Here is a 19,350-nt window from a genome sequence, read left to right on the forward strand (position 1 = left end):
AATATTAACAAACATAAAGGGAGAAACTGACAAACACAATAATAGTAGGTGACTTTAACACCTCACTTACATCAGTGGACAGATTGTCCAGGAAGGAAATCAATAAGGAAACACAGGTCTTCAATAACACATTCGAACAAATGGACTTCATAGATATATAGAACGTTCCACGCAAAGCAGCAGAATGCACATTCTTTTGAGGTGCACATGGAACATTCTCCAAGATAGATCACATGCTAGTCCACACAACAAGTCTCAATTAATTTTAGAAAACTGAAATCATATCAAACATCTTTTCTGACCACAAGGCTATGAAACTAAAAATCAACTACAAGAAAAAAACTGCAAAAAAACACAAACATATGGAGGCTAAACAACATGCTACTAAACAACCAACTGATCACTGAAGAAATCAAAGAGGAAATTAAAAAATACCTGGAGACAAATGAAAATGAAAGCACAATGATCCAAAATCTACAGGATGCAGCAAAAGCAGTTCTAAGAGGAAAGTTTACAGTGATACCAGCCTACCTCAGGAAACAAGAAAAATCTCAAGTAAACAACCTAATGTTACAACTAAAGGAACTAGAAAAAAAAAGAACAATCAAAACCCAAAGTGAGTAGAAGTAAAGAAATCATAAAGATCAAAGTGGAAATAAATAAAAGAGACTAAAAAAAAAATAGAAAAGACCAATGAAATTAAGAACTGGTTCTTTCAAAAGATAAACAAAATTGATAAACCATCAGCCAGATTTGTCAAGAAAAAAAGAGAGGGCCAAAATCAATAAAGTCAAATATGAAAAAGGAGAAGTTACAACCAATACCACAGATATACAAAGGATCATAAGAGATTACTATGAAAATTATACACCAGTAAAATGGACAACCTAGGAGTGATGGACAAATTCCAAAAATGTACCATCTCCCAAGACTGAACCAGGAAGAAATGGAAATATGAACATTCTTTCTGCCAACACTTATCAAACCACATTAACCATCATTGGCTTTTGAAAGGTGTGCCACAAAGCAAAGCAGGTATGCCTCACATGTCTCACATCTTGCTTCACTGCTTGTTCTACATTGGGGAAACATTACCTAGTGCCTGTTTTTCACCTAAAATACAAGGTATATAAAGAGAAGAGAGAGAGACCATCCATTTATGTCTTTATATCACCAATGCACAATACAATGACTGGAATACAAAAGCTATTCAACAAAACTTTGATGAATACATAAATAAAAATCAGAATACAGTTGAGGATACATCATCATAAATATCTCTAAGAATACTGTAGAATTAATGTTTAATTCTAGAAAGAATTGTAGCATTGAACTTTAAACTTCATAATATATAGTTAACCTTAAGATGATTCAGAGATTTAAAAGCATTTATGTAATTAAAAATATCAAAGGTAATGGATTTTTAAAGTAGACCAATACATTAATAGTCAAGTAAAACATGAAATCCATGTTAGCTAAAAATTCAATAGAAGTATGATAACAGACATAAAAAGATACTGATAAACATGTTTTAGTTCAGTAAACTAAATGAGAAAATGTGGCTGAAAGATCAGATTTACTAAAAAGAAAAAGAAATCATACTTGGATGAACTAAATCACACTAAATATGATTTAAAGAAGGGACAGGAACATGGAGACCAAGTTGCCCAGCTTTCTTCCAGCTTAGATTTAAAATTAATCAAAATATTTGACAAAATGTTTTTACTATTTTGGTGAGAAATATAGAAAATTGAAATTTTAATTAAGCTATCATCTAAAAGCACTTCACAATTGAAAAGTACATTGCTCCTAATAAAATTGGTTCATAAATAAAAGGTAATTTCTACACAGCAATTTGCTAAATTTTATATGGAAGTGATAGTAAGAAAGGCCTTAAACATAATATCCTTTGTACTCACTTATTTGAATAGGAAACTAGAGCAATGTTTTAACTTAGAGTCATCAAATGTTTAACACAAAACTGTCTTGGGTAATAATAAAATGAAGAAATATATTTCCTAAGGGTGTTTAAATACATTTAATTTTTAAGTCTTATTAACAACATAGAAATAAAATAATGTATAGGACTTGAAACAAGTAATCACTAATTATGAGATATGCCAAAGCACTTAATAATTATCCATAGACCTCTTTGTCACATAATTCACTTGTCAGAAAAATTATTCAGATAGGTAAAATGTTTTTAATTAGGCAAGTATTAACCATAAAATAAACTTTGCCCATTAAAGAGCGATATCATTGTATTACCTCTATACCTAAAATCCAGTAATTCAGTAAAAACTTGTATGTGAATACCGATGATTAAAGTCTTTGCTCTAGGACAGACTATTTTCATTTAACAACGCATTTAAAATCTGTAGTCAAGTCTTAAACTATTTGAGGTATCCATGCATGGAAACAGCAAAACAAAGCCAAAGTACATAGTCAATAGACCTGAAACAATGTGGGTGTCAAGAAGGTAAGGGAAAAAACAGTCCCTAACAATGATTTCCACATAACATAAAAAATTTAACATAAAATAATTGGGGCTAACTACGAATCACATTTCAAAGATTTCATATTTAGATTATAATTCTTTTCCAAATGTGGGATGCCATTTAAGTTAATCAATGCTCTCTGGCCCAGGGCTTCACAAACTATCTGTGATGAAGGAATGATTTTTTTTCTATCCATTACAGATAGATAGATAAAGAGATAGATAGGTAGACAAATAGACAGATAGATATACAGACAGACAGAAAGACAGATACGTAGATAGATAGGAAAAAAACAGAAACAAAGGAAAAGCTTGGTTTGAAATGGAAATGCAATGATTAAAAAAATGCTCATATGAAACCAAAATTAATGACTACAGTATTGTTGTATGCCATAAGAATATTAGAAATTCTAAACCTAGAATGAGATAATAACATTACAATTAGTTTCTGAACCATGTTTATGATACGAGGACTAGCAAAGGAATAGGCCCACATTTGGGGCAAATAATACAATGCAGGTTTGACACATTGGCAGCTCCCACCCAAGACCCTGATAGACACTGCTAATTGATTATGCCACTTTTTAACCAATAAGTAGAGAAGCAGCTTCTCAGTCTTTCCCCATACAGCACAGCAGACAGTCACTTGCAATTGATTGGTGTTAACGTAAGACCAGTATGTCACGTAGAGAAATGAAAAAATATGACAAGAATAAAAAGACCTATTCAACTCTTATTTTTTCCTGTCTTTATAATTAAGTACATGTACATGACAGCATATAACAAACTTGCTTAAGTGAAAATGTATAATGGAATAACCAGGCTATTATGAATGAACACATAGCTCCAAGCCAAACAAATCATATTCCAGGATACTGTAATAATGCAGAAATGTGATTATGAATACATGAAAATCAACTTGAGACTGGAGCAGGCAGGGAAGGTTAAGCATGGTATGGCCCTATTTAAATCGACTGAAAAGAGCTACATATTCCATACATGTCACAAAGCAATAAGAGGATATGAAGAGAGAAAGAAAAAGAACTTGCAGGAAGATTTTGAGCAAACCAGTATGCAGCAAAAGATATAAATAGGAAAGTTCTTGGGATGAAAAGCCAAAATGCAGGTTAGGGTCTGGTTCTGAGAATCTTCCTTGTTCCCTAGTTCTTTTCAGGCCTAACCCCTGTAATGAACAAATTTTACACATTCTTTCCTATTTTTTGAAACATTTTCTCACTGGCATAAAGGACCTTAATGTGACTTTTTTCAATTATGAAAAGCCAAGGACACGGGGACACAGTTTACCAATTTGCTTTATATTGAATTTCTTTTAAAATTTACTCACATATTTTCTCATATATTGATACATGTTTTAAGAACTTAAATAAGAAGTTCTAAATAGAGATTATACACACTGGATCCTATATATATTATGAAGTTATACTTTATATATACACACTATATACATACTTTATATATATATATATATATATATATATATATATATATATAAAATATATTACACACACACACCGTTTTACTAATAGAAAGGCTTGATATTGTTAAATTGTAAGTTCTCCTGAAATGGATTTGTATGTTCAAGACAATCCTATCCAAAAATGCAGCAGGCTTTTATTTTTAGAAATTGTCAGGCTTATTCTAAAATACATAAGGAAATACTAAGTATCTAGAAGAGATAAACCAAATCTTAAAAAAAAAAAAAAAAGACAGGTCTTAACACTACTTGATTGCAAAAATTTCTATAAATCTACAGTAATCTTCACTGCCTAGGACTGACAAAATGCTAAGTTCAGTGACACCAAATAGAGAGTCCAGAAATGAACCCACGTATGCATGGCCATTTGACTGTCAAAAGAGGTACCAAAGCAATTCAGTGTGAGAAATGACAGCCTTTTCAACAAGTGGTGCTAGAACTGGTCATCCCATAAGGAAAAATATAAATATTGAACCTTAGTTTTACCATATCCAAAAATTAGCATGAATTATAGACCTAAATGTAAAAGTTAAAATTATACAAATTCCCAAGGAAAACAGATGTATTTGCCACCCTGGAGTAGGCAAAGATTTCTAAGACAGGTTACAAGAAGTACACACTAAAAACACATAAGGTGAAAAATTGGATATCAAAATTTAAAACTCTTCTCTTTGAAAGACTATCTAGAAAATAAGGCATATCACACATAACAGAAAATATTCTTAATATACTTCTGGCCAAAGAGCAGGTAGACAAAATAATGAACTGAGAATTCAATAATAAAAAATAAACCCAAATCAAAAACAGACAAACTATTTGACCAGACCTTCCACAATAGACAAAAATGACAAATAAGCACATGAAAATTAGCTCAATATCATTGGTCATCAGAGAAATGCAAATTAAACCCCAAATGAGATTCTGTTACATAACCGTTAGAATGGCTAAAATTTAAAGGACTCAAAAATTCCTTGTAACTTTTTACCTCAGCTGGGCAGCAATATAATGAAATAAACTTCTTAAGCTAACTTGATAAACTCAAAACCAACGCACGTTTTTTTGAGGCTTATATTATTGCACTGGTTGTTCTCCACAACCTAGTGGAAAGCACAGACAAAAATGCAAAATGGCAGACACAATGCTGAGGAAAAAGGAAGTAAATCAACAAATATGTATAAGCCATAAAAAGTTAGGTTCCATCCGAATTAAACTCTTCTGTCTTTATCACAAAGAAACAGTTCAAAGTAAAATCACCTCAACTCCTTGCACATGACTCACTTTACTCATTTTATACTACTTAGCGGTCAGAAGATGCTTTTTCTAGCAAACAGTATCTTCCCTACCCCCTTCACTCCAGTATAATAGTGGTCTTGGTTTTTCATACTTTTAAGCTACTCAGAAACTGTTACGAGAATTAAATGAGATGTATATGAAAGCAGTAGGTAAACCACCTGGCGTTGCTGCAGGGTCATCACTTACCATTAGTTGTGCCACCTGAATCTTCTCACTGAGCTGTAGCCGAGTCTGCAAGAAAAGCTCTGATAATTTTCTGGAGCTGTCTAAAATAAAGAAAAATAAATAAATCTATCAGATGTTACAAACACAACTGTTATAGAACATGGAAAATGCTATCTTCTCACTTTTTATGTTAACATAATGTAATCCAGCCCTTAACGGTTGTTTAATTTAAATTTTCTCCTAACTATCCATCCAACATTCCCTCACTTAGAGTCACCCAAACATAAGAGGTAAATATTTCTTTGAAGCAAAAACTGAAGAAGTTCAAATGGACACTCAAAATAACCACCTTTCAGGTGGGTACTGTTTTGTACCACTGAAATTTTCCTAGAAACTAAATGCTTTTAATAGCCTTAAAATTACATGACATACTTTTTATATTTATTAAACATTTTTAAAAAACCTATATGGTCCTTGGGAATAACGTTACTCAGATATTTCTCTGCAAACTTCAGGAGTCCAGTCTACACTGATAACAGTAACAGTGTGAAGCAAAGCTACTTCTAGGAAATGTCAGATAAGCAGATTAGAAAAACAGTGGGGAAAAAAGGGACTAAACAGTGAATTGGGACATGATTAAAGAAAATAATTTATTGATCACAATATGTTCTGCTTCACCAGCTTAAGATAAAAATGTCCAAATTTTTTAACTTATTTTGTGACAATTTTAGACCCACATTTAAAAGTTTTGAAAACAGTACAGTTTACACCCCAAGAAGATCCTTTCACTCAGCTTCTCCTTATGTTAACATTTTAACCATAGGGTATTTATCAAAACTAAGAAATTAGCCTTGATATACTATTTTAACTAATATTTTGAACTTATTGAGACTTTATTAATTTTTTCTCTAACATTATGTTTATGTTTCAGGATCCCATCCAGGATTCCACACAACGTTTCGTTGGCAGGTTTCATTAGTCTCCTCCTGTCTGTGATTTCTTCAGCCCTCCCCTGTCTCTCATGACACTTTTGAAGATTACTGATCAGTTACTTTTTTAGAATGTCCTCCAATTTAGAGTGTCTGATGTTTTCTCATGATTAGGCTCAGATTTTGCATTACTGGGAGAAATCACACAGAGACACTATGTCCTTCTCAGTGCATTATAATAGCAAGTATATGAGGCCGGTATGTATTACTGGGATGTTGACCTCGACAACCTGGTTAAAGTGGTGCTTGCCAGGACTCTGCACTCTATAGCTACTATCTTTCTTATTTAATTACTAAATAAATGTGTAGGAGGAGGACACTGGAGATGATGTAGGTATTTTGGGCCTGTTTATTTTATACCCACTAGTTCTAACATCCATCTGTGGACCTTTACTATGGAGACTATTTATGTTTTCCTCTAATTGCACAGTTCTATTTCCCTCTCCATTGTTGCTCCTCTGACAACGTCCCAGTGAGGTGTGGAGGGACACCTCATTACACCCTGGTGAGAATGGAAGTCCAAGCTCTTTAAGTGGTCTCCATTGACATAATGGGGGTCTTAGTTACCGGCTTTTGGAGATGAAAAGTCCTGGCTCCCTACTTGACCTAGAGTGACACCACTCAAGTGGGAGGATTGGGGCATCTTGTTACAGAATGGTGAGAGTGGAAGAGGGGAAGGAGGGGACCACTAAAAAAGAAATCTAAACATAAACAAAACTAGTTTTTTTTTTAAGTGACAAATATAAACTAGATAAAACATAACATCATAGGAAAACAAAACCTGTTGGGATGCATACCTGAAAGTATACTGTGCTTTAAATAAAACTGAAAATAAATCATGAGTGCTTATTTGAGGCACCATAACAGAGGCACTAAGTAAATTAAAAACAGAGAGTGCAAAAAACACACTCTGGTTCATGAATTCATCATGTTCATGATAACAGTTCTCCCAAATGCCAAGAAAACTATTCTCAGTGTGTAAATGCAGCATTTATGCCAAAACAGCAGAAGCCCATCAGTGCCAAAACAATAGCAGCAGGGGCATTTACAGCAACTGTACCTTCCAGGCTGACAATGGAACTGAGTTACCGGGAAAGGAAACATGCTTCAATGATGTAAGGAAACTAGCCTAAGGACAGAATCTGAGAAACAATGCACCAGAAGAAGAATCCTACACAATCTGGGCCATCAGGAACTGGCACCTTTGATGTAAAAGGCACAGGAGAGGCAATAAGTCATAGTTTTCTGTTCTTTCACATTGATTTGCAAGAGATAAGGAATTATAAGAAAATTATCTAGTAGTACTTATTCTTCAAATTAGAACTTGTAAACCAGTAGGGAGTTTTAAAACACCAGATGGTATAAAATCAAGTACAAGATGATTGCTACATAGAGAAATACTAATTAAAATGATAAAATTAATTTCACTTGTTTGTTGTTTAATAAGCCATTTAAAGATTTAGGTTGCTTGTACACTTCACATGAAAGTGCTTTCCATTTTATTTGTGTAACTTAATAAAATCTGGGTCTAGAAGACAAAATACAATTTCTAATAAAGCTGATATAATATATGTATCAGTAAATCAGAAAAAATATACATTAATGTCTTTAATTTTCTTTATACTTTGTGAGTACCATCAATAGTTTAATGATTGTAACATTATCTTTTACCACACCATTCAGTTCTTTTCTATTGGGTTGGCCAAAAAGTGCCTTCGGTTTTTAAGTAAAAATAAGACACATTTTTCATTTTCACCAAGAACTTTATTGAACAACATATTTATGCTTCTGTTCCACTACCTTCTGCCATTTTTCAGGCAACTTCATAATTCCATCTTCCCAAAACTTTTTACCTTTTTGAGCAAAGAACTGTTCCAGGTGCTTTTTACAGTCTTCCAGGGAACTGAAATTTTTTCCATTAAGAGAATTTTGTAAAGACCTAAATAAAGGGAAATCCAAAGGTGCAATGTCTGGTGAATACGGCGGATGAATCAGAACTTCCCAGCCAAGCTGTAATACTTTTTGCCTGGTCATCAAAGAAACATGCAGTCTTGCGTTATCCTGATGCAAGATTATGCATTTTCTGTTGACTAATTCTGGATGCTTTTCACTGAGTGCTGCTTTCAGTGGGTCTAACTGGGAGCAGTACTTGTTGGAATGAATCGTTTGATTTTCCGGGAGGAGCTCATAATAGAGGACTCCCTTCCATTCTCACCGTATATACAACATCACCTTCTTTGGATGAAGACCGGCCTGTGGTGTCGTTGGTGGTGGTTCATTTCGCTTGCCTCATGATCTCTTCCATTCCACGTTATTGTACAGTATCCACTTTTCATCACCCATCACAATTTGTTATAAAAATGGAACATTTTTGTTATGTTTAAGTAGAGAGCCACATGTGGAAATACGGTCAAGATTTTTTTTGCTTAACTTATGTGGAACCCAAACATCAAAGCGATTCACATAACCAAGCTGGGGCAAATGATTTTCAACACTTGATCTGGATATTTTGAGTATGTCGGCTGTCTCCCATGTGGTATAACATTGATTGTTCTCAATGTCTTGATTTGATCGCTATCAACTTCGACTGGTCTACCTAACCGTGGAGCATCGTCCAACGAGAAATCTCCAGCACAAAACTTCACAAACCACTTTTGACACATTCGATCAGTCACAGCACCTTCTCCATACACTGCACAAATCCTTTTTTGCATTTCAGTTGTGTTTTTACCTTTCTTGAAATAATAAAGCATAATATGCCAAAAATGTTGCATTTTTTCTTCCATCTTCAATATTAAAATGGCTACACAAAAATTCAGCAATTTTGATAGGTCTTTTTTTAAATGCACGCTGATATGACAGCTGTCACAAACAATCTAACAAAACTGTTTCAAATGCAGTTAAAGACAACTAAGTGCTACTAGAACCATCTTACGGAAAAAACCAAACGAACCTTTTGGCCAATCCAATACATATATGTTACTTAACTGAACTAAAGACACAAAGTACTAAAAAGATCATCTAAAAGGGTATAATTCATCCTAGCATTCCTAGCCCCAAATAAGATTAGTCCTGAAGACTGAAAAATAAAATTGTAAAAACCATATAAATATATAAAGCCAAAGGCTTTGGTGGGGGAGGGGGAGAAATGAAATTCTTATCTTCTGCTATTTTATGCCCTTCCCATTTAAATTCTTAATTTTACATCAATGCTCCATAATAAACTCTTTCATTCAGTTAGCAAATACAGATATTGGAAAACCAATAAAACAGAAAAGTGAAAAACAGCTAATGGGTATTCAAGAGTGGCTAAACTTTAGTTTCTTAGCCACTCTTATTGCTGTAAGTCCAACTCTCTTTAAGACCTTACAAGTTTGCATTTAAGATTTATCAGTAATAATGGAAGTTCAAATGGATAGTAGGGAATTCTCAGAGAACAGATAAATTTAAATATCTGCCACCTTTTCCAGCTATTCTGCCAAATAAGGATTTTTTTCTCTAAAATATATTTACTAAGGCTTTTCCAAGCCTGAAGTATAATATGGTTTCTACTCCTTGCCTTGGAAGAATGCCAAAACAAAACACTTTATAAAATGATATTCATGCTAAGTAACTTTTAGAAAAAACAATATCATGATCAAAGTATTTATTATTAAAGGAGAATATATTTAATTCCAAAACATGTTTTTAATTTTCTTAACAAAAATCATAATAAGAGGAAAAAAATCTAACAAAAGGATAAAAGTCCCAAGACCCTTGATATTCACTTCAATATTGTATTTTTTTTCAAGAATATTTAAAAGATAGGACAAAAGTCTAGGTTTCATAAATACAATGAGCTGAGATTATAGCATCAGTGAAAATATTATATCATAATAAATCATCTATTGGAATGGGTAGTAATGAAATAATAAAATCCAATATCTTAATATTGAGGCTTTTAGGCTATTAATAAATTTCACCAAAACATTCTGTGAAAACACCATTGTTTCTGTTTTAAACTGAAGAATCTGTGAAATTAAACAATTTCAATATTTTATTTTCAAAGGTTATTAAGTTCAAGAGTGCTAAGAAAAGCCAGGAAGCCTCTCTCCAAATATGCCAAATGGCACCAATGCTCAAGCTGAGTCAAACCAGAAATTCCCATTGTTAGTTTCTACCTTAAATTCTGAAGAATTGATTTTCGATTAAATCATGTTCATTATAAAACTTTAAGCCCCAGCTGACAGACCTTCTATTATTGAATGTACAAAATAAAACATTAGCCATCTGTTAAAATCATCTTTCCACCTTTTAATGAAAAATTTTTATTAGTTGGCAGAATTTTTCTATTTTCCAGGAATAAAAGACACAAGAAACTTCCATTGTTCAAGCTGACAGGGCTGCCAGACAGAAGCCTCATCAGTCACTGAATTGCCCTTGAGCGGCACAGCTTTATGATATTTCTAAAGAGTCTGTTTGGACCTGAAAATGTTCTTCCACTTAAATACACTCTGGAAGTAGACACATTTTCTTTCTATTCTATTCTCAGACAAAAAAAAAAAAAAGGTATTTTTCTTTACTGCCTTTCTTTGTTTTACACACGCACATTCAATAAACTGTTCTGTCAAGAGAAAGAGCAAAGGGCTCAGTTCAATAAAAAATTGCAGTGATTATGCTATGCAATTTCGCTCCTGCTACTTTATCACAATTTGCCATTCAAGTGGACACTGCTGTGCTCCCTGCTTTAGAGGGGGGAAAGTCCTTCAGGTGCTGCAAGGTCATTTTATACCAGAAAGACACAAGTCCAATTTGAGAGTGTGCCTATGTCAGATTGTCAGCAGTCCTTGTATCATAAGCCAAAATCATGACTTCATGCGACACAAAGCAACCAGAATGGATCATTATCAAATAACGCTATTTACCTAAGAACTCTCAGGGTCTGAGTTAATCGCTGTTACATAAGAAGCTACACAGTTCAGGCCTCAAAGGCACGACTTAACTAGTTAACTGCTCTCTATTACTGTTCCACCTCAAGGCCATTCAGGAGTGTGAAAACCCAGAAATGAGCTCAAACTTGGGAAGATGATTCGGTTGGTTTGTTGTGTACATAGACCTGAATAGGAAACAAATTTAAAAGTCTCTACAGTCCAGATGATCGAGGTCTCCTTTCAATTAGGGTATTTTTCTGGAAACTCTGTGACTTCAGAATTGATTTAATATTAACATAGTAAAGATTTCTACAGACACTTTTGTATGTGTGCTAAAAGCTGCAGCATGCTTGTAGCTTTTATGGTTCAGTATAAGAGAATATTAAGATATTATACATGTTTTTTTTTTAATAAATTTATTTATTTATTTATTTATGGCTGTATTGGGTCTTCGTTTCTGTGCGAGAGCTTTCTCTATTTGTGGCAAGCGGGGGCCACCCCTCATCGCGGTGCGCGGGCCTCTCACTATCGCGGCCTCTCTTGTTGCGGAGCACGGGCTCCAGACGCGCAGGCTCAGTAGTTGTGGCTCACGGGCCCAGTTGCTCTGCGGCATGTGGGATCTTCCCAGACCAGGGCTCGAACCCGTGTTCCCTACATTGGCAGGCAGATTCTCAACCACTGCGCCACCAGGGAAGCCCTACATGTTTTTAATTCATAGTAAGTCATGAAAATCTGGTATGCATTTTACACTTACAGCACATCACTTCAGACTAATCATAGTTCGACCGCTCAACAGCCTCATTTGGTTAACTGCTACTACAGGAGACACACTGCTCTAGAATCTTACAGGTAAAGCCAGACATGTACAAAAATATATCAGACATATGCCAATATCTCTAAGGTGCTCATGGAATTCAAAAAAGGTAGAAAGATTCTATCTGGACTGTCAAGGACAGTTCATGACTACATTTGCTCTACTGTGATTAGTATCTATCTAGTCATGGTTTTAACAGCAAAGTATGTAAGAAACTGTATTTATTAGGGGCTTTACTTTGAGATTGGAAAATAAAGTGTATATGAGGAAGAGAATGTATTTTTGGTGTACTTGGAGGTGACTTTAAGAGGGCAGTCAGTTATACAGAAGCTAGCTTGAATGCTTTTATTCCTTAATAAGTAAAACATAATGATGAATTGAACAGCAGTGATAGTGTCTGGGAAAAAAAGTGAGTACAGGGAAAAAAAGCAGCATTGAACCTACAGAATTAGCAGGTCTTTGGAGCCCAAGCAAAAGTTCCATACCAAAGTGATTCTGATATATCGACCCTGTAAAAGCAGGAAAATGAGATCACCAAAAAGGTTAGAAATGGCAAATTTCTAAAAAAAAATTTAATGAAAGAAAAATTAATGAAGTAAGCCAAAAATAATAGAATTAGAGTTCAGATATATTTAGTTGAGAAACAGAAAAATAAATAAGTGGATGTGATCTTCAACAAGATATTTCAGAATAGATATCATGACTAGATTGCAGAACTGAGAATTGTGCAGAAAGAAGTAGATGTTAGAAATATGAAATTTGAGATAAATGAGAGATAACATGTTGAGGGGAAAAAAACCCAGCAGAACCATGAAGAATTTCACATGCAAAAGTCTACAAGGTTAGAAGAGAGGAAGACACAAAGCAAAGAGATAAAAATCAAAATGCAGGGGCTTCGCCGGTGGCGCAGTGGTTAAGAATCCACCTGCCAATGCAGGGGACACGGGTTCAAGCCCTGGTCCGGGAAGATCCCACATGCCGTGGAGCAACTAAGCCCATGCACCACAACTACTGAGCCTGCGCTCTAGAGACCGTGAGCAACAACTACTGAGCCCGCACGCCACAACAACTGAAGCCCACACGCCTAGAGCCCGTGCTCCACAACAAGAGAAGCCACCACAATGAGAAGTCCGTGCACTGCAACCAAGAGTAACCCCTGCTCCCCGCAACTAGAGAAAGTCGGTGCATAGCAACAGACACAACACAGCCAAAAATAAAAAATAAATAAAAAATAAAAAAAATAAAAAAAAATAAAAATGCAGTTTATCTTGGAAGCTGTATTACTATGATGCCTCAGAGGTTATTCACAAAATCTAGTTTGGAGACTTGCAAAGAACATGGTAAGGTAAGTGACCCCCACTGCTACACACCGTCATAACATCATGAAGATACTCAATGAAACATTAAAAAAAATTCATATTGTAAAATATACAAAGATGCTTCATACTGTTACACTCTGAATCAGGTTTTATGATTTGAAAAACAAAACACTGAAGAATGCCATTTACTGCCTGAAAGAGGTTGGGCCATATAAAATGAATTTTGGTAGAATTAAACTCTAGAAATTTTCATTTTGCACGTATTCCATTACCTAACTTACTCCCAAAAAATACAGATTGAGGCTGGAGGAGCAAAGGATAAGAAATATGATTTTAGTTGAGAAGGTATAGACCAAGGAGAATCCTATTTAAAGCTAGAATGTGACTGAGAGCTGTGTAAATTAAGCTGATCCCCACTGTGTAGCTGAGAAGATTTGACCTGCACAAAAGTAAGCTTGAAATTGGAAGACAGTGTCAATTAATTAACCACACTTTCTGAGAAACACGGTGTCTGCACAGTTCTTCCCTCATAGATGATGATAAAGCTATCGAAAAATGCAAATGAAAACCCTGCAATACTTGCAGAATAAAGGCATCAAGAATAGTATGTGGAAGATCCAGAATACACATATATTTGACACGGACATTTCAGGAATGAGGAAAAGAAACGTTGGAGACACGAGAAAAATATTAAGCTGAGAAAAGTGGTAAATACCTAAGTAAATCTAAATCAATTTTTGTTTTATGGGACAATGATAATACTGAGCAAGAGCATTTGTGTCAGAAGCAGAGTGACCAGTGTTACCACACTCTGTAGTACTTGGATTCTTCGGGAAACAGGAAAGATGCTGACTGAATATAAACCTAGGTTAGTAACACGTTTCAATAGTAACCTCTAAAAGAACAAAAATAAAGTGTGTACCTTCAAAGTTAGTTAAGGAAAACACTGGAATGGATGGGGAAATATATTCAATAAATAAAAAACAAAGACTGGGTAAAACACAAAAAAACCTCCAAGATATCCAGGGATGTTGGGACAAAATGCCATCTTATACTCCTTGTGTGGCCATTAATTGTTTAAAACTTTGTTCATATACCCAAGTAGTGAAATTGGGAGAGTTCTGATTTTTATATTATGTTCAGGTGAACTTCTACTCTTGAGATACTTTAAAACTCTTTATACACAACATATATTTGTTTACTAAATGAATTATAAAAGTGTACAATAATTTGTAGCTATCACTAAGAGGATTAACAGGTGCAAAATTTCTGGTGAGTACATCAACAGTAAGTATCAATATCACCTGAAATGGATGTTCCCTTTGTTCTTTACAGCAATGTTTAATTAGGATTTTGTCACGGGATGAGAAAGATTCATTTTTTTAAATGTTCCTGCTGACTTACTTATAATAGCAAATGTCTATCACCAATATTCTTCATTACAGTCTCTATTCTGCTGACCCCCTTCTAACATAAAGAACAGAACAGAAGAGATGGTGTGTTCAACATATAGGAATGTTCAAATATAGGGACTGGTTAATAAACTGTGGATCATCTTTACGAATGAATAGTATGAATGCTTTAAAAATAATAATATCACAGAAGGTTATCAGTGGCATGGGAAATGTTTAATATACGTTAAATGAAAATTTTCTTAAAAGTATATACTACATGATACCTTACAAGGACACACACAAGGCAAAAAGTGACTCTTTATATGTTGTTTAAGAATTCTCTATTTTCCAAATGTTCTACAATAATCATGTATTGTAACTATGTAATGAGATAATTACAAAATAGAGTAATCCATAATTTGACTATACAATATTGTATGTCACCACACAAACAATACTGATATTAATAAATAAAATGGCTCATTTTCGCATATCATAAAAAATCCATGGTTTAAAAAACATCAGCATTCACATAATATGGTACTCACTGTAATGAAATAACCCATAATGTGGTGTTGTGATCCACACAAATCAGCCACCAAAGTGACTGTTTCAGAATCTAAGCTTCAGCTAATTAAAAATGTAAGTGAATGTGTCACAAATAAGCAGGCATCTATATAGCACACTATACTGAAAGACTTCTCAAGCACTCTTTGTGTGGTATTTAAGTCTTTTTTCATCCTCTGTGTTTCAGTGAACATCCTGAAAAAATACACAGGATAAATATGTACATAATCCACTTTAATATCAGTTTGTTTTTAACAGTATCTGCCTCGTACCTTTATAAGAGTAACAAAGACAAACAGTATCACCACTTTAGGAAGAAAAATATATTCAGTTTTTTAAATATTTTGTTCTCTAATTCTTGAAATTTTAGGATTTAAAAGCAATTCAGTTTTTGATAAAATTTGTAGGAACCAATTAGAAGATAAATCTTCTTTAAAGCTTACCTGTTAAAATTTTGCTTGCCACTAGGCCATGCATAGTCTATATGTATCAATTTTACTGGTTGACCCACACTCATAAGTACTTGTATAAATAAAAATACAGTTTTTTTATATTTAAGTTGGATACATTAATAAGTGCCTTCCAGAACAGAAAATAATGCCATCCCTTTCCTTTATCCAATGTATCCTTTTCCTTTATTTAAGGGGTGGATGCCACTGTTTCAGAGATTTCTTACTGTTATTATTTTAATTACCCAGGTCCTGTTCATACACACTTGTGTATATAGAAAATCAATAAGCAAAAAAGGAAAATACAAAATTAAAAAATCATACATTGATGCTTTTAGAGGGAGAATTTTTTACAAACTTACAAATCAACCAGCTGTTCAAATAAATAATGTATGCTGCAGCTGGCTCTTACATGGGCCTGAGTGTCCAAGAGTAGCAGATGTCCCAGTTCTATAAATGTGCTAGTAGAAGGTGGTCCTAAATTGAAATGGAAACAAATGGTGATGCAAACCTACAAGTGAGCATTTGACTGTAGAAATGATTCAATATATATTTTTCTAAAAATTTCTGTAAACATCAGAGTAAAGTGCTTTTCAGCTAAAAGCTATAAAAATATCCTATAGCCTCCAAAAGAGTGAATTGATCTCTACACTGATTTTTTGTTTGTTTTAGATAAGCTCTTCCTCCCCTATACTACGCAAGTGAATGTGGTTTTTTTTTCAATTTAGAAAAGTGTTTAGAACCTAAAGCGACAGTAATTCAGACAATTAACATGGATCTGTCTACAGTGACATTTAACTTAGTGATTTAAAAGATGACCTGTAGAGCCCATAACTGCTCATAAGTAAATGCCAAGATGAAAAATCTCAAATCAAATAATGAAAATGTTAAAATATAATAGAAGTCCTGTTCTCAAGAATGTCCACCTAATGGGGAAAAGAGATTTGAACAAATAACAGTATTTCAACTCCACTGAGTGAAGGGTGCATACGAAACAACAGTAGCACAGATAAGTAATGCCATGATGAGCACGACAGGAGGCCAGAGACAGTTCTCATAAAGAAGATGACTATTAAATTGGTTTCAATTCTTTATAGACACTCCCTGAGTAAGCAACATAATGGAAGGGAAAGTATTCTAGGCAAAAGGTATAACATGTACAAGATCAGGTATATGTAAATGAGCATAGTAAATAGGTTTGGAATGACTGAAATACAAAGTAGAAAGTGGAAGCAACAGTCTGGGAAGGAAGAAAGGGGAGGTCATGAATGATCTTGTAGGCGATACTCAGAGTTTAGCTTTTATCCTATAAGCAATGGAAATCTACTTAAATTTTCTTGAGAGATAAAACAACATATATTGGATTTTTCACAATACGAAGGTAAAATTCCTTCATTTCACTGTAGTTAGAATGAAATAAAGAGTGAATACACTGGAGGTGTAGATGGGAAGACACTGAAGCCATCCATATGAGAAAAGATGATACTTTGAGCTAATGCAGTGAGGATGGAGGCCATTTCCTAGTCAAAGACAAAGTATGCTTCCTTACTGACCTGAAATAAGATCCAAACTCTTGGTTTGAGCATTAACTTTCTCATAAATTTGAGAGAAATTTCCATTTTAACCTATTAGCCTATCCTTTTTAGCCTTTCCATTTTAACCTATTAGCCTTTAACCATTAGCCATTTAACCATTAGCCTTTCCATTTTAACCTATTAGCCTATCCCCAACCATATTCCCATACCAACTCCATTTCACTACACTGGATCAATGTTCCAAAATAAGACCTAGTCTTCCCCATCCATGTATCTCCTAAACTCATCTTTATCCAGCAAAGTTAATTGCAGCTCTTCTTTGATGCCTTTCAAATCACTTTGGTTTTATCCCCTGTAATACCTAGAAAAATATCTTCCACATGGTAGAGTTTCAATAAATGTTTGGAGAATTTAACTGACTCTCTTGCCTCTCAGAACAGTTGACTTGTTTATCCAATAGAAAACTGCTAGTTCATGGCAAAGTCAGGGGTATAATTTAATCTAAGACTTGGAGTTCTCAGCCTACTTCTTTCTTGACCATACCATGAGACTTGTAACAGTCAAACTGCCTCTACCTAGATGTTCCTCTAGCATTATAAACTCAATAGTCTTATCCAAATTAACTGACTTCAACTATTTCCTATCTTCCAGCTCTTGCCAATATCTGTTAATTAAATCACCAATGGCACAGTCATCTAGATTTAACACTTCAAAGTCAGCTGAAATTCATCCACCCACAACAGGACTTCAATTACTCCCCAAGTTCTGTCAATTTCATGTCTGTGGTTCTTCTTTGCTCCATTTCACTCTATGCTGGACTTTGAAATAAGATCCTAACTGTTCTCCCCACTGCCATTAAACCCCTTCTTCATCCAGTTTATTCTATAGATCAAAACAAATTAATCTTCATAAAGTACAATGCTGACCATGCCACTGCAATGATAAAAGTTTTAATACTATTGAACACTATTTTAAAGTGTTTAGCTAATACAATTAGCTTAGAAAATTAAATATTTGAAAGTACATATTGAAAATAAAGAACATATATTTTCTTTGGAGATGATATTGAAAAAATATCCTATTCTCAATAGTAATAATTTTTAAAATTATAAAATACCTAAAATTATAATATAAAAATGTCTTTATACTGAAAATAAACTTAATAAAAATGAACTACATAAAATTATACAATAATGTTGGAAAAATCAAAATAAGAAGAATAAAAAGGTTTAAGTGGAGATAAACTCCCTTTTTCTGAAATAATTAATATAATTCCATGATTGATAATTAATATATAGTACAATTTTAATGTTTCCTATTATTGTTTTTTTATTGTTTTTGTTTTGGGAACCAGGAAATAATTAAAAAATGAACACAGAAGAACATATGTCCCATAAAAGCTGAGAAGCGTTCGGAAAGAAGTCAGTAGTATAAATAAAACATTCTACAGGTGCAGTAGTTTACTACTGTTGTGTTTCAAATTACCACAACATACGATGCTCAAGACAATGTTCATTTATTACATCTCTTCAGGTCAGAAGTTCAGCACCACATAGGTGGGTTCTCTGCTTGGGGTGTAACACAACTAAAATTAAAGGGTCAGCTGGCTGCATTCTCATCTGAAACTTGGGGCCTTTTGGATGATGGTGCAGGAAATAATGTATGCTGCTACTTCTCACTGAGAAACACTTCACCCTGGCTCTTTTAACAAGGCTAGATATGGAATTGAACATCTAGCACAGGCAGAGGTAAAATCTAGCATGGGGAAGCATGTCTGTTGCCAGGGCCCAGGCCATTGCATGATGGTAAAGTAAGTAAGCACACAAAAGGTAGCCACACCATTACTTTGTTCACATGTTTCACATCCTTACTTTAACTCTTAAACTATTTTTATAATCTTAACAACGTTCATGTCACCTTGGT

The 19,350-nt window shown here is 34.1% G+C and overlaps 1 protein-coding gene across 1 annotated transcript in view; it reads right to left on the reverse strand.

Annotated features, from left to right (window-relative positions):
- Positions 1-19,350, reverse strand: part of THSD7A (thrombospondin type 1 domain containing 7A) — a 741,583-nt gene that overhangs the window by 548,958 nt on the left and 173,275 nt on the right. The window contains exon 3 of the mRNA XM_036863122.1: positions 5,472-5,551. The gene's annotated coding sequence lies outside the window, so the exon portion shown is untranslated. The remainder of the gene's footprint in view (positions 1-5,471; positions 5,552-19,350) is intronic.

Source organism: Balaenoptera musculus, chromosome 9, assembly GCF_009873245.2.
Source record: "Balaenoptera musculus isolate JJ_BM4_2016_0621 chromosome 9, mBalMus1.pri.v3, whole genome shotgun sequence".
Lineage (NCBI taxonomy): Eukaryota > Metazoa > Chordata > Mammalia > Artiodactyla > Balaenopteridae > Balaenoptera > Balaenoptera musculus.